At 36.5% G+C, this 13,042-nt stretch overlaps 1 protein-coding gene across 5 annotated transcripts in view; it reads left to right on the forward strand.

Moving 5' to 3' along the window:
- The window catches only part of ZC3H12C (zinc finger CCCH-type containing 12C), a 65,767-nt gene that overhangs the window by 18,120 nt on the left and 34,605 nt on the right, over nucleotides 1-13,042 (forward strand). The window lies entirely within an intron of this gene.

The raw sequence follows: 13,042 nt of genomic DNA on the forward strand, positions 1-13,042 counted from the left end.
ATAGAAATCAAATGTTTGCCTATTGTGTTACAGTTGAAATAAATACTCTTAACTGTCACTTTTAACTACTTTTGAATCGAGAGTTATTAGATCTGCTGCTACATCTTGTTATTTTAATGTATTAATAAAAGGCATATATTTTACTATATCACATTTTTACATATTTTGATGACTATTTTAATATAGTTAATTTTTTGTAATACAGTCTGTTTTTATTTTATCCATTTAAAAACATTACTTTGAAAAGTGGTGTATAGTCTTCATTAGACTGATAAAGGATCTATGATGTAAAAACTTGGTTAGGAGCAGCTGCCTTACTTAACCCCATCTGTCTTCCTATCTCCAAAATAGCTCCTCAGTGGCCACTCATCACCTTTACCCAATGTCCTCAGACATTCTGCAGTGTATTTGTATCATTTGATGCCATCAGTTATTTTTTGTTACTCTCTCCCATTTTGTCTTTTTTTTTTTGGTTTTTTTTTTTTTTCATTCTGTCTTTAATATCAAATCCTTACTGGACCCATTGGCTCATCTTAGAAAATATCTCATAATACCTTCCTAACTTATCTGCTTTGAGTTTCTTGCCCCTCAAAACTAATTACAGCTGGAATTACCATCCTAAAATGTAGTTAGAAACACATCATTCACATTCTCAGAAACTTTCAGTGGTTCCCCATTCTTTCTATTTCAAGTTTTTTTTATATTAGTGTATAGTTGATTTAATTACCTTTCTAAAATGTGGATAGAACTACACCATTCCCTTTTCCAAAAACCTTCAGTAATTTCCAGGTAACAAAGTTGAGACATTAGTATGGCATTCAAGACTTTGCATGGACTATCTACATCTTGACTTTTTAGCCTCTTCTACAGCAGTATTAATCTCACATTTATTCTGTATATTTTATCATCTTTCATGTCTCTGGGCCTTTGATCCTGTTTTCTCTAGGGGAAAATCATTTTTTCCCTTCCTTAGTCCATTCCACATCTTGCCCTACCACAGACACGTACACAATAGTATATATAGGAATGTGTCATCGTTGTCATTCTGTTAGCTTATACATGCACCCCTCAGAACTTTCTCAAATCTGAGCCAATGTCTTTGTCTCTTGTATTCCATGATATCAGGCTTCCTTGATGCCTCAGTGGTAAAGAATCCTCCTGCCAATGCAGGAGACGCAGGTTCAATCCCTGGGTCAGGAAGATACCCTGGAGTAGGAAATGGCAACCCACTCAGTATTATTGCCTGGAAAGTCCTGTGGATAAAGGAGCGTGGTGAGCTTCAGTGTATGGGTCGCAAAAGAGTCGGACATGCCTTAGCAACTAAACAGCAACTCCATGATATATCACTATTAATAGCATTAATTTTGACATGCCCTGTATTGTATAGGTATTCGTCTATTTGGTTTCTTTAGTATATTTATATTCCTTAGTGTAGCAGCTGTATTCATGTTTGTACCCTGTCTCATCTTCACTCAATGTCTCTCATAGTAGACATTCAAATAAACATAAACATTTCTTGAGTGAATATATGAATTCATTGAATACTGACTTAATCTGATTGATTTAGTTTGATTAGGTGAGCATGGACCAGGCTGCTATCATTCTGCCTTTCACCAGAGTATTATAAAAAGTATTAGTTGTGCACATTTAAAAATAGAATTTGGTCACCTAGCTAACATCTGCAAAAATGCCATAAGAACTAAATTACTTCATATCTAATGATAATACTATCAAGAAAATAGATTCCTAAGTCATAGGATTCTTTTCATAACAGATTTGTTAAATAACAATTATTTAAGGGAGAAAATTATTATGGCTTTAATTTTTTATAGTAACTTATAGATCTTAACAGAAAGCTAATTCTGAAAAGTGTACTAATTTATTACTTTATTAAATGTTAATGAAATTATGAGCGAGGTGGAGGCAACGGCTGATCATTGTCTACAGCCTCTTATTTTAAAATAATTTTCCACAATCCACCATCTGTATTGCTAAACTGAAAGAAATGTTTTCTCATTTTCTATAAGAAAACCTTTGTTTCTTTTCAGGTGCTTATTATACTTTCTTCTAATTTTACTTCCATTTTCTCCCATGTCCCTTCACTTCTACCCACCATCAAATCAATGTATTTCTTGTAAATTACTGATTGCCAGTCTTTTTTTTTAACAGGAAATAGACCTCTTTATTTCCGCCTTGTTTTCCCTCAGCCATTTTTAAAATTTTTGTTATTTATTTTTGGCTGCGTTGGGTATTTGTTGCTGCACACAGGCTTTCTAGCTGTGGTGAATGGGGGCTACTCTTGGATGCAATGAGTGGGCTTCTCATTGCAGTGACTTCTCATTGGAGAGCATGAGCTCTAGGTGTGTGGGCTTCAGTAGTTCTGGCGCATGGGTTTAGTTGCTCCAAGGCATGTGGAATCTTCCCAGACCAGGGATTGAACCCATGTTCCCTGCATTGGCAGGTGGATTCTTTACTACTGGACCATCAAGGAGGTCCCCCAGCCATTTTTATACTCATATTCTTTAGTAAGCTTTTTACCATTACCTTTTTTTGGAATATTTTTTTCTTCCAGTTTTATCAAGATATAATTGCTTTAGCACTGTATACATTTGAGGTTTACAGCAGAGATTTGACTTACATACATCATGAGATGATTCTTAACAATAAGTTTAGTAAACATCTGTCATCTCATATAGATACAAAATTAAAGAAATAGAAAAAGTATTCTTCCTTGTGATGAGAACTCTTAGGATTTACTCTAAACATTTATATATAATGTACAGCAGTGTTATTTATATTTATCATGTTGTACATTGCATCCCTAGTACATTTTTATCTTACAACTGGAAGTTTGTACCTTTTGACTGCCTTCCCCTACCCCTGCCGCTAGTAACCACAAATCTGATCTTTTTCTTTTTTTTGTTTGTTTGTTTGCTTTGAAGTATAATTGACCTACAACACGATGTTAGTTCCTGTTACACATCATTGTGATTTGGTATTTCTATACTTCTTAAAATAATCACCAGGATAAGTCTAGTTATGATGTGTCACCATATATATTCATATTTATTGATACCATTGTCTTCTAATTATCCTTATTAGCCAAAGTATTCCATGACACTTAAATCTTGAATTGCTTTTCTTCCAAAAAAGGAAAGCCTTTTTCCAAAAAAGTTTTTGGCTTTTCCAAATTAAATGTTATCTCCCTTTCCCTCTGAGAAACATTGTTCTAAATTATTTTATTAATTTAACAAAATTCATGTTGTGAGAGCGTGAACAAAGGCAGAAGTTTAGAATTATATTAATGAAAAGATAAAAAATGAAAATCAGCTTTTCTGTGTTTTGTACTGAAGTTTCACTTTCAGGATAAACTTTTAAGATAAGAATCAATATTTCCTATGTGCCAAGCACTATTTTTCGATCCCTGGATCAGGAAGACCCCCCTGGAGAAGCACATGGCAACCCACTCCAGTTGTTGTCATCCTTGCCTGGAGAATCCCATGGACAGAGGAGCCTGGGAGAGCCACGTGCAGAGTTGGACATGACTGAAGTGACTTAGCACATACGCGCACACACACGCAAGCACTGTTCTAAGTTATTACATATTTATGACAACTCTGTGCTCTTGGTGGCGTTATCCCCATTTTATGGTTGAGGAAACAGACCCGGAGCAGTTGTGTCATTTGTCCAGGATATTTGGATACTTTCTGGGAGAGGGGGTGTTACGGTGTCAGTTCTTACGGCCATTACATTAGGAGATCTCTCTCCTGCTCATCCTGTTTTCTGTGAACACCATGCTGGAATAACCTCTGTCCTAGAACTCACAGTAAGGGGTCAGGTACAGGTTTCAGAATACCAGTAAATTAGATATTAGAAATAGTGGTGCCTCTATCGGAACACATGGCCTAATCTGGTAGAGTTCCCTTTGGTACGTGAGGCAATTTCTTTGTCACTGAGGAGTTTGGGTAGAATACCATATCCCTTTTCTAACATTAGCGAAATCGTGGTACCCAAATGTGGCAAATCTAGTAAGTTAAAAAAAAAAATAACAAACTAGTCTTATGATTATTGATGTGAAAATTCATAGGGAAGTATCAGCACATATAATCCTCCAAAATGTTTTGATATTAGTAAATCTGTTAATTGAGTTTACAATATTAGTAACTCAAAGATGGTTATGATCATCTTAATATATCATTTTAATGCAATCCACATTTAAAATTGTTTTTCTAAATCTTTCATGTAGAAGGAAAGCATACTTCTATAAATAACTTTCTAAAGGCTACATATTGTGTGCTATGTAAATGTATAGCTCTGTATACATATAATTACATATAGGTAACACTTATTGAGTGCTTTACTTTGTGCCTGGCACTGTTCCAGTGTAAAGTGTTTTGCATTATTAACTCATTAAATCTCAAAACAACTATTTATTTATAGCTGAAGCATGAGGAGGTAAATTTGCCCAACATGATATAAAAGTATGATTTGTATGTATGTGTATGTACAACCTAACCAGCTATCAGTGTAATGTGCTGTGTGCTAAGTATAATGCTTGATAGTAAAACATTAAAGACATTCCCATTAATATCAGGAACAACATAAAATAATCACAGTTAACATTACAATGTAATTAGATAAAAGTATGGAGCAACAGATATAAAAATTGGTAAGAAAGAGGCAGTCTGATGATTTTACATTGTTACATATGCCTAGAAAACCCAAGAGCCTCAGTGAAGCACCAATAGAAACACTGAGTGCCCTGAGATGCCTCGTTCATTAAAGTTTCATATATGAGAATAAAATAATTATTTTTTTAGACACCAACCATAACTAGTTAGAAAATATGAGGGAAGGAAAAAAACCACCATTCATAGCAAGAACAAAAGCAAAATATTTTAAGACAAGTTTAAAAAGAAATTTATAAGCCCCCTACAAAGAAATCTAGGGAACTGTATTGAGAGAGGAAATTTCAATAAACTATTCCTGATTAACAATATAATCTTTCATGCTTTTTAAGTAAGTTTAATGGGAGTCCATCAAACTCCCAGTAGCTTTTTGGTTGAAACTTGTCAAAGCAGTTCTTAAGTATCTGGAAGCACATACATGCAAAAGATTCTCCTGTGATTGAAATGGTGTGTCAAGTTTTGAGAAGCGTTGCCCTTCAAAGCTCTTCATGATGTGGCTTCCCTGGACCTCGCCTTTCTGACCTCACTTTCTGAGTCCTCCCCTTGCTCACCTGCCACCAGTCATACAGGCCACCTTGCTGTCCTGTGAACACGCTCTCATCTCAGAGCTTTGTACTTAGCCTTGCCTCCTCCTGTTACACCTTCCTTTCACTTCATTTCGGTATCTGCACAGATATCACCTTATCAGAGAAGCCTTCCCTGATTAAAAGTTTCTCTGTCGTATCTATTGTCACCTGACATGTGTTTATCATTTGCATCCTCTCCCTCTGTGAACTTGGTGAGAGAAGGGACTGGCTTTGTTCCTGCTATATCCCCAGGACCTGGCACCTAAGAGGTGCCCATTTGCCAAATGAAAATGGCATTAAAAATTACGGGTACGGTCACTAAGAATTCTGAAGAGAGAGTGAAATTACAGTCAATCTTGTTTTCCCTTGAACAGTTTGCCCTTGAACATCACAGGCAGTAGGGACACCACCCACCCTGTGTCAGAAATTCGACTATAACTTCTGTTGGCTCTCAGGATCTAGGGTTCTGCACCCCCAGATCAGCCATCCAAGAATCACATAGTCTTGTGGATGCGTGCATTTCAAACTCGGTGTTGTTCCAGGGTCAACTGTAGTTATGTTCTATGAAGTTACTACAAATACTGAACCATTGCTTAAGATTAGGTTCCTGCAAGCCTCCTGTCAGAACATTTTCATGGACCAATCAATCCATAACCTTACTGTACATGTTTGAAAAAGTGAAAGTGAAGTCACTCAGTCGTGTCCGACTCTTTGCAACCCATGAACTGTAGCCTGCACCAGGCTTCTCCGTTCATGGGATTTTCCAGGCAAGAGTACTGGAGTGGGTTGCCATTTCCTTCTCCAGGGGATCTTCCCGACCCAGGGATCGAACCCGGGTCTCCTGCATTGCAGGCAGACGCTTCACTGTCTGAGCCACCAGGGAAGCTAAACAGTACTGTTTAGAGACACTTTATTAAGTATACACTGTTGATTCATTAACACTGAAGTCGCAACCTATAACAGCTCTGTAACTCATACCTGAACAAAGCTTACCTAACACGCATACTTCTTCACAAGACACATCACATCTTTCTTGCACTTAGGTAGCACTTCAGCACTAGACTTGGGGGCCATTTAAACAGCAAATTCCCCAACAGAAAGCACAAAAATGCAAACATCATAGAGCTAACTAGTCCTTTTTAGAACGTTTGTTTCAACATGAGGGATGTGTTCAGCCTCAGCTGGAATGTGTGTTTCTGGCAACTCAGATTTTTCGCCTCTCTGCTCATGCACATGGCTGTGGAATGACTGTAAAGCCCTGCGAAGATTGATTTGGGGGTAAATAGATGTCAGTGAGTAGGCAAGTTTGCAAGTACAGAATCTGCAAATAATGAGGACCAACTACACATCATTCTTCCAATAAGTATTTACTGTGTTTCTACTATGTGCCATGCCCCCAGACACTCAGACACTTGTCAAGTCCCAACCGTATACCAGGCCCTGTGCAATACTCAGATAATCCAAGATGAGTTTAACAGTATTCTGGAAAAGGTTTCAAGGCAGAGTTGGGAACCTTCAATACTAATAGGTGAGATTTTAACCTGTGAAGCTATGGAGAAAGGTATTTTAGGAGAAAGAATCTTTAAGGCAGTGTTCTTAAACTTCGCTGTACATTAGAATCACCTGGCCTATGGCCATGCTTCACCCAGACCAAAAAAAAATAAATATCTCTCGGATGAAGCTCATATGCCAGTATATTTTAAATCTCCCCAGATGATTCCAATGTGCAACCAAATTGAAAGAACTACTGCTTTAAATCCTTGTGTTTGGCTGGAGTGCAGGTTATGTGAAGGAAAGTACAGAACAAATAAATCTGGTAAAGAGATATTTGGCCCAGTTATTGAAATGCTGTAATTTAGCACATATTTATTAAGCACCTGTAGGCACTCTGCTAGTGCTGGAGATACAGCAGAAAACGAAATATAAGAATCTTTGGTCTGTTAGAGTTTATGGTTGAATTGTTTTGGCAGCTGTTTAGGATGATTCATAGTCTAGATTTAACTTATAGTATTTGGTGATTTGCATTTAGAAGGAATCTTGTCCTAAATGCTCAGAATTCTAAATTTAATGTAAATTACTATATCATCCTCTGATATGAATAGAACTCTATAAAGAAAAAATTGTGTTATGAACTTCTATGCTAATCTTAGTGAGCATTTTCTAACACAACCATTAATTTTGTTAGTCTCTCAAGAGTTTTTCAGTCTCTTGCACACTAGGACAATTATCTAAAACCAGTAGTACCATTGGAAGTACTAACTTGAGCATTTCATTTTTCATCTTATAGAAAATGGTGTATGAGAAATGACTGTCTTGATTATTAGTAAGAATTTATATTTAGATCAAACTTACAATTAACAAAGAACTTTACTTGGGTCATAGTTGGTTTGCAGCTCCTTTTATATTATTTGCTGTAAGCTACATTTTATTTTTTCCTGAGTTCCTTTATATTTAATGTCCTATTACACTATCTTCTAGATCATTAGCAAGAACTGAGACCCCTAATGATAGAGTCCTCTTTTAATTCTGTCTGATATGGTTATTCCTTATAGTCTGAGTCTGTCAATTTCACTTTTAAACTTTTTGTCAAGCAGTTTTGAATTAGTTTGCTAAATTGTTATTTAACACCTAAAAAAGAAAAGACCTGTGCCAACCTCAGTTTATATACATACTCTGAGCTGAAATGAATGTGCATCAGTGAGCATGTGTGGGTGGGAAGTGGGAGGTACCGTGCTGTGGGGTCAGGTCAGAAGGAGAGACGAGGCTTTGAGAGGGATGTTGTAAATGTTATTATGATTACTGTCAGAGATAGGCGCCACATATACCAGCCAGCTGTGTTCTAATGCAGAGAATATGTTTTGTATATACTTCATATAAAATTATACAGTTTGGGTCAGCGTTTCCTCAGTTTCAGTGGTACTTAATACAGCTGTGTGTTTTGTTAACATGGATGATATCATGTGCTTCATACTTCTTTTAAAATCATACAGGTCCTTTCTCCCTTGTGAATTTTCTCTCTCTTGCTCCCCACACAGCTGCCTTAGCAACCTAGTACATCATTTTGGGTTCATTTATATTCCCTGAGCTCTACTAAAATCTCTCATTCCTTGAGTATTTGCAAGTCTTATAGGAATTGAAGATCACCTTTTTAAAAAACTTGCTTGTTTATTCGAATTTTTAAAAAATGTGAAATGGAAGTTGCAGGGGCTTAGGGAAGAGAATTGCCTGGCCATCCAGTGGTTAGGACACGGTGCTGTCACTGCTGTGGGCCCAGGTTTGATCTCTGGTCTGGAAACTTCAATCCCACAAGTCAAGCGGCACAGCCGAAAAAAAAACCTAAATGGAAAGCTAGTCATTAGGAAATATTTGAAGTCTTAGGATATGGGTTATATTGTCACTTAAAGTGACTGTAGAAAAGTTTCTTTGTTTTTAGATCACCGAGAAGAAATACTACTTTGTGGATTTACTATTTGTCTCTGAACCGTAAAGAGAATCAAGAGTTATATTCTCTTAGTGATATGGCGGTGAAGTATTCTTATAGTGAAACCCTAAGAATTTTGACTTGGGGAAGCATTATCTTTCTTTGTTACAGAATTGTTTCTTTTATTTTTTAACTTTATCCCTTCATATGTATTTTTAAAGTGGTCTGTTCAGAATTAATTTATATAAGTCTTTTCATCACCTTTTTTTCCCCTTAGTAGCTCTTTATAACAAAACGTTATTGAATATTGTTTTTTCCTGCCTTAGTTCTGAACCAGCTGAGAAATAGACAAAGGACCCATGCAGATGGACATAAAAACAGCAACTCTTGTTGATGAAGCTATTGCAGAGAATGAAATAAGAGCACAGCATAAAGGGCTTAGTAACATTGAACCCCCAAATTAGAAAGATGTAATCACTCAATCTCAGGCAGCGCTGGAGAGCAAAGCAACTCTGTGCTGTCTGCACCAGGGCGGACCCCAAGAGAAATGTGCAGAGGGAGGGGCGCTTGGCTCACACAGACCCCCTCCCCCAAGTGGGGAGGAGGAGGCCAGAGTGTAACTCCAAGGGATGCCTCTCTGGTCAGGAAGCTGGAACCAGAGAAGGAGACCAAGAAGAGGCCTCTCATGCCTGCCAGGCCTGAGCTTGTTACTCAGTTGCACAGCTGCCCTGAATATTGAAAGCAGCCCCCATGGCAGAGCCGGGGCTGTAGAAACACTGCCGATCACCGCGGGCTCTTTGATAAGCTCACCCTGTTCACCAGGAGAAATAAAAGCTCGCAGGGAGCATTTTGTTCATGTGAAAGCCTGCATTCAGATTTGCAGGAGCCTGTTTCTCTACTGGTCCTATTTTTCAGTCAGATGTCTTCTAGATAGCAACACGCTGCTGGGTACGATATAGGTTTTTTTTCTCTGTATGGATTATGGAAGATTAAATGGATCTGCCCTCAAGGAGCTTACAGCCTGGTTCATAAGTAAATGCTATATAATGCAGTACAGACTATTCATGTTATAGAAATTCAGTAAAAACCAGACTGGTCCAAGAAGATTTTATGGAAAAGTAAGCCTTGAGCTGGAATTAGAACAACAAATATGATCTGGGTAGGTGAGGCTGTGCGAGAGAACACGAGGGAAGGAACCGTTGTTTCAGCATCTGAGACTTCACCCTAATTGAAGTGGGAAATAAGATGACAGGGCTTAGAGGAGCCCCCACTGTAAGGGGAGTCTTGAGAACAATGCAGAGAACAAGAGATGTGATCTACTGCTGAGATTTTTTTTTTAAACCTAAGAGTGGTGTCAGTGAAAATTACTTTGGCAGGGATGTACTTAGTATTGAAGGAAGGATAAATTAAGAAACAAAAGTAATCTACGCCTAAGGAAATGAAATATAGTAAGGGTCTCTCATGCCCATCTGACTTACTACATATATAATAACTCTCATAGGTTAGAGAGTAGTCCCTGATTTTGCTCCATTCTTTTACACTCGAGTGCATAAGTTAGGTTTTTGGTTAGTTGGTTGTTGTTGTTGTTAAATTAATAAGAGTTTTTTGTTAAATTTAATCTTTCAAACTTCCAGGGACAATTGGGAAGATTTGAATTAATAACCTTATTTCGATGGTGGTGTGTTAGGATCAAAAGAGATTGTAGATTGAAGGAGAACAAATCCATATTAGGGGAAAGGTGCCAGGAAGCCAGTTTGGATCACCCCTGATAAAGAGAATTGATGCCAACACCACCATGACAACCCACGTGTTTCACATTCATACCTCAGCAAACAGTTGAATTTTCAAGTGTTAGAAAAGCCTTTGACACTGACAGATTTTAGTAGTATTGCTGAAGCCACCCGGTCACACACTGCGCCCTGTGCTCAGTCAGTCATTGCAGTGGCCCGGACAGCCTAGTACAGCTGTTTGCATTTTCTCTGCAACTGGGAGTGGACCAGGGCCATTTGACTAAAAGAGGCAGGGGAGGGCTTCTTTTCACCTACAGATGTTTTAATGTGCTTATCAAGTTATCCAATACTAGCAACCAACATAGTCTAAATACCACAGCAGGATCTGATTAGCTTTTTCAGATCACTGCTTTTATTTGCTGTTTGCAGAAAAGCTTAATCCAGTGCTAGGGATCAGGCTTCCCGCTGAGCTTGTGGGCAGTTTTCTCTCATTCTTTGTGTTCACAGTGGCAGGAATTGGTGAGAAGATTCCTCCTCCTCCTGAATTAAAGCTATAAAGTAGTAACTAGAGTAGCAATGGGGAAAAAAAGAAAGTCCAAGGGAAAGAGAGACTGTCTGTTCATACTAAAGAGTGTCTTTTTTATATACAAAAGGGAAAAGGGTTCAATGTAAATTCATAAATATTGACCTCACGATCTCTAGTCACTACATAGCTTAAGTTTTATTTGGTTTTAGTTGTTAACAACTTTGCATGAGTATATGTTATATTTTTTATTTTGATCTTATTTAATCAAATTCAGTTTTACCAAAAGTCTATTTACTAACCATACCAGTGGCCTTGACTTATCTTTCTTACCTTTTACTCATGAGATTTTTTTTAAAAAGTACCACCACACCACCAAAAAAAAAAGATAAAATTCTAACTTTTTTGATTCCTGTGATGTTCATATGCTTACCCAAGACATAAAATTTGAACTCTATGAAATTCACTTTATAATTTGCAATAAACTGTAATTTTAGAAATGCTTTATATTGATCTCTAGTGGTGTAACTGTTGCAGAAACATTGCTGTAATCCTTGGTAGAAAAAGAATAGTTCTTCCTTTAGAAATTAGTTTGATATTTAGAATCTAATCATTGCATTTAGTTTAAAAATATTTCCACAAATTTTAAAATTTTCTAACATTTTTGGAATGACATACTTCCATGGAATATTAAGTTCTTTTTGAGGAAAAACACCTGTAGGCAAACAATGACCTACAAACACCATACTTTATATTTTAGTTTTCTTTCTGAAAACACCAATAATTTTTAGGCTTTTAGTAGGCATACGGAATGTTTTCGGTGAGGTAACTGAAAAATTTTACCCGTATATTTTCCTCTTATTTTGTAAACAGAAAGCATCTGACTTAACATTTGACCTGGACACAATCAGGACATGCCCAAGAGTCCCAACCAATATTAATTTTTTTCTAAGTATTCTCAAATGGTCCTGTGAGTAGTGTCTATATTTTTATGTGAGAAGAGAGATTGATTTAGATTCTTTGAGATTGTTTGGGTTGCTTTAGCCAAATTTTATACCTGTAGAGTGCTTCATTATGTAATGGGAAAGCCTAACCTCTGCTTGAATGAGCTTATATCAGAAAATTGTATTTTAAGAGGAGCTTTTGGCCTTCACTCTTCTAATTTTCACTGGAATAAAAGAGGGTGTGTGTTCTATATCACAAGCAAGTAGTAGAACAGCTCTAGATGTTGTTTAGTAGGGAAATATTCTCAACACCTGATGGCGTTTAAATTTTGATTGAATTTTCATAATCAGAGACCACTCAAGATATAATTTATACAGCTCTCAAAAGCAGATAGTCCATAGCATTATAAATATTGTAGTCTGGCGATCTTTGAAATCAGGATAACAAGCTTCCTCACTGACAGGGATGATTTTTGTATACTTGGTGCCCTTTAAAAAATATTACAATGTTTCTTCTTTGTAAATAACTTCTTTGTAACTTGTTTCTGAGCTGAAATTTGTACATCTTACAAATTTTATGAAATACAAATACAACACATAACATCATGTTGTATATTAAAACATAATGAAAGATTTTTCTTTAATTACATGATTAGTTTCAATAATAAAATAATTTTACACTATTTGACATAAAGTGGGTCATTTTGGTGGTTTTAGATTGAAAGTAAATAGTTTTGTCTAAATATTCAGTTTAGATGACTCATTTGGCACAAAGTTGGACCAGACTTGCTTTATCTTACTACACTGTACTTCTAATGAACTTTTAAAAATCAGTTCTGTCTATAAGCTCTTAAACCTTTTTCTTTTACAATCTTACTTTCATCATCTGTTTGTTTTATTGTCTTGCAACAAATCAACCAATGCTTACAAATATTTTATATTTCCTTGTATTTCCAGAGAAGTAGTTCTACTCTAACCTCTGTCTCTTTTCCCCTGTAAATCATTTATTAAAGAAAAGGGGTTACTGCAGTAGTTAATTACTACTTTGGCACACCTCATTTTCTTTTTTTCTCAGAAACAAAAACTAAAAGACTAGAGGATAGCCTCAACTTTTAGGAAACATGCAACTTTTACTACTTTAAAATGTAATTGGTTTCTTTGTTTTGTTTA

The sequence above is a fragment of the Giraffa tippelskirchi genome, chromosome 11 (assembly GCF_054371585.1).
Source record: "Giraffa tippelskirchi isolate mGirTip1 chromosome 11, T2T-mGirTip1v1.2.pri, whole genome shotgun sequence".
Classification (NCBI taxonomy): domain Eukaryota; kingdom Metazoa; phylum Chordata; class Mammalia; order Artiodactyla; family Giraffidae; genus Giraffa; species Giraffa tippelskirchi.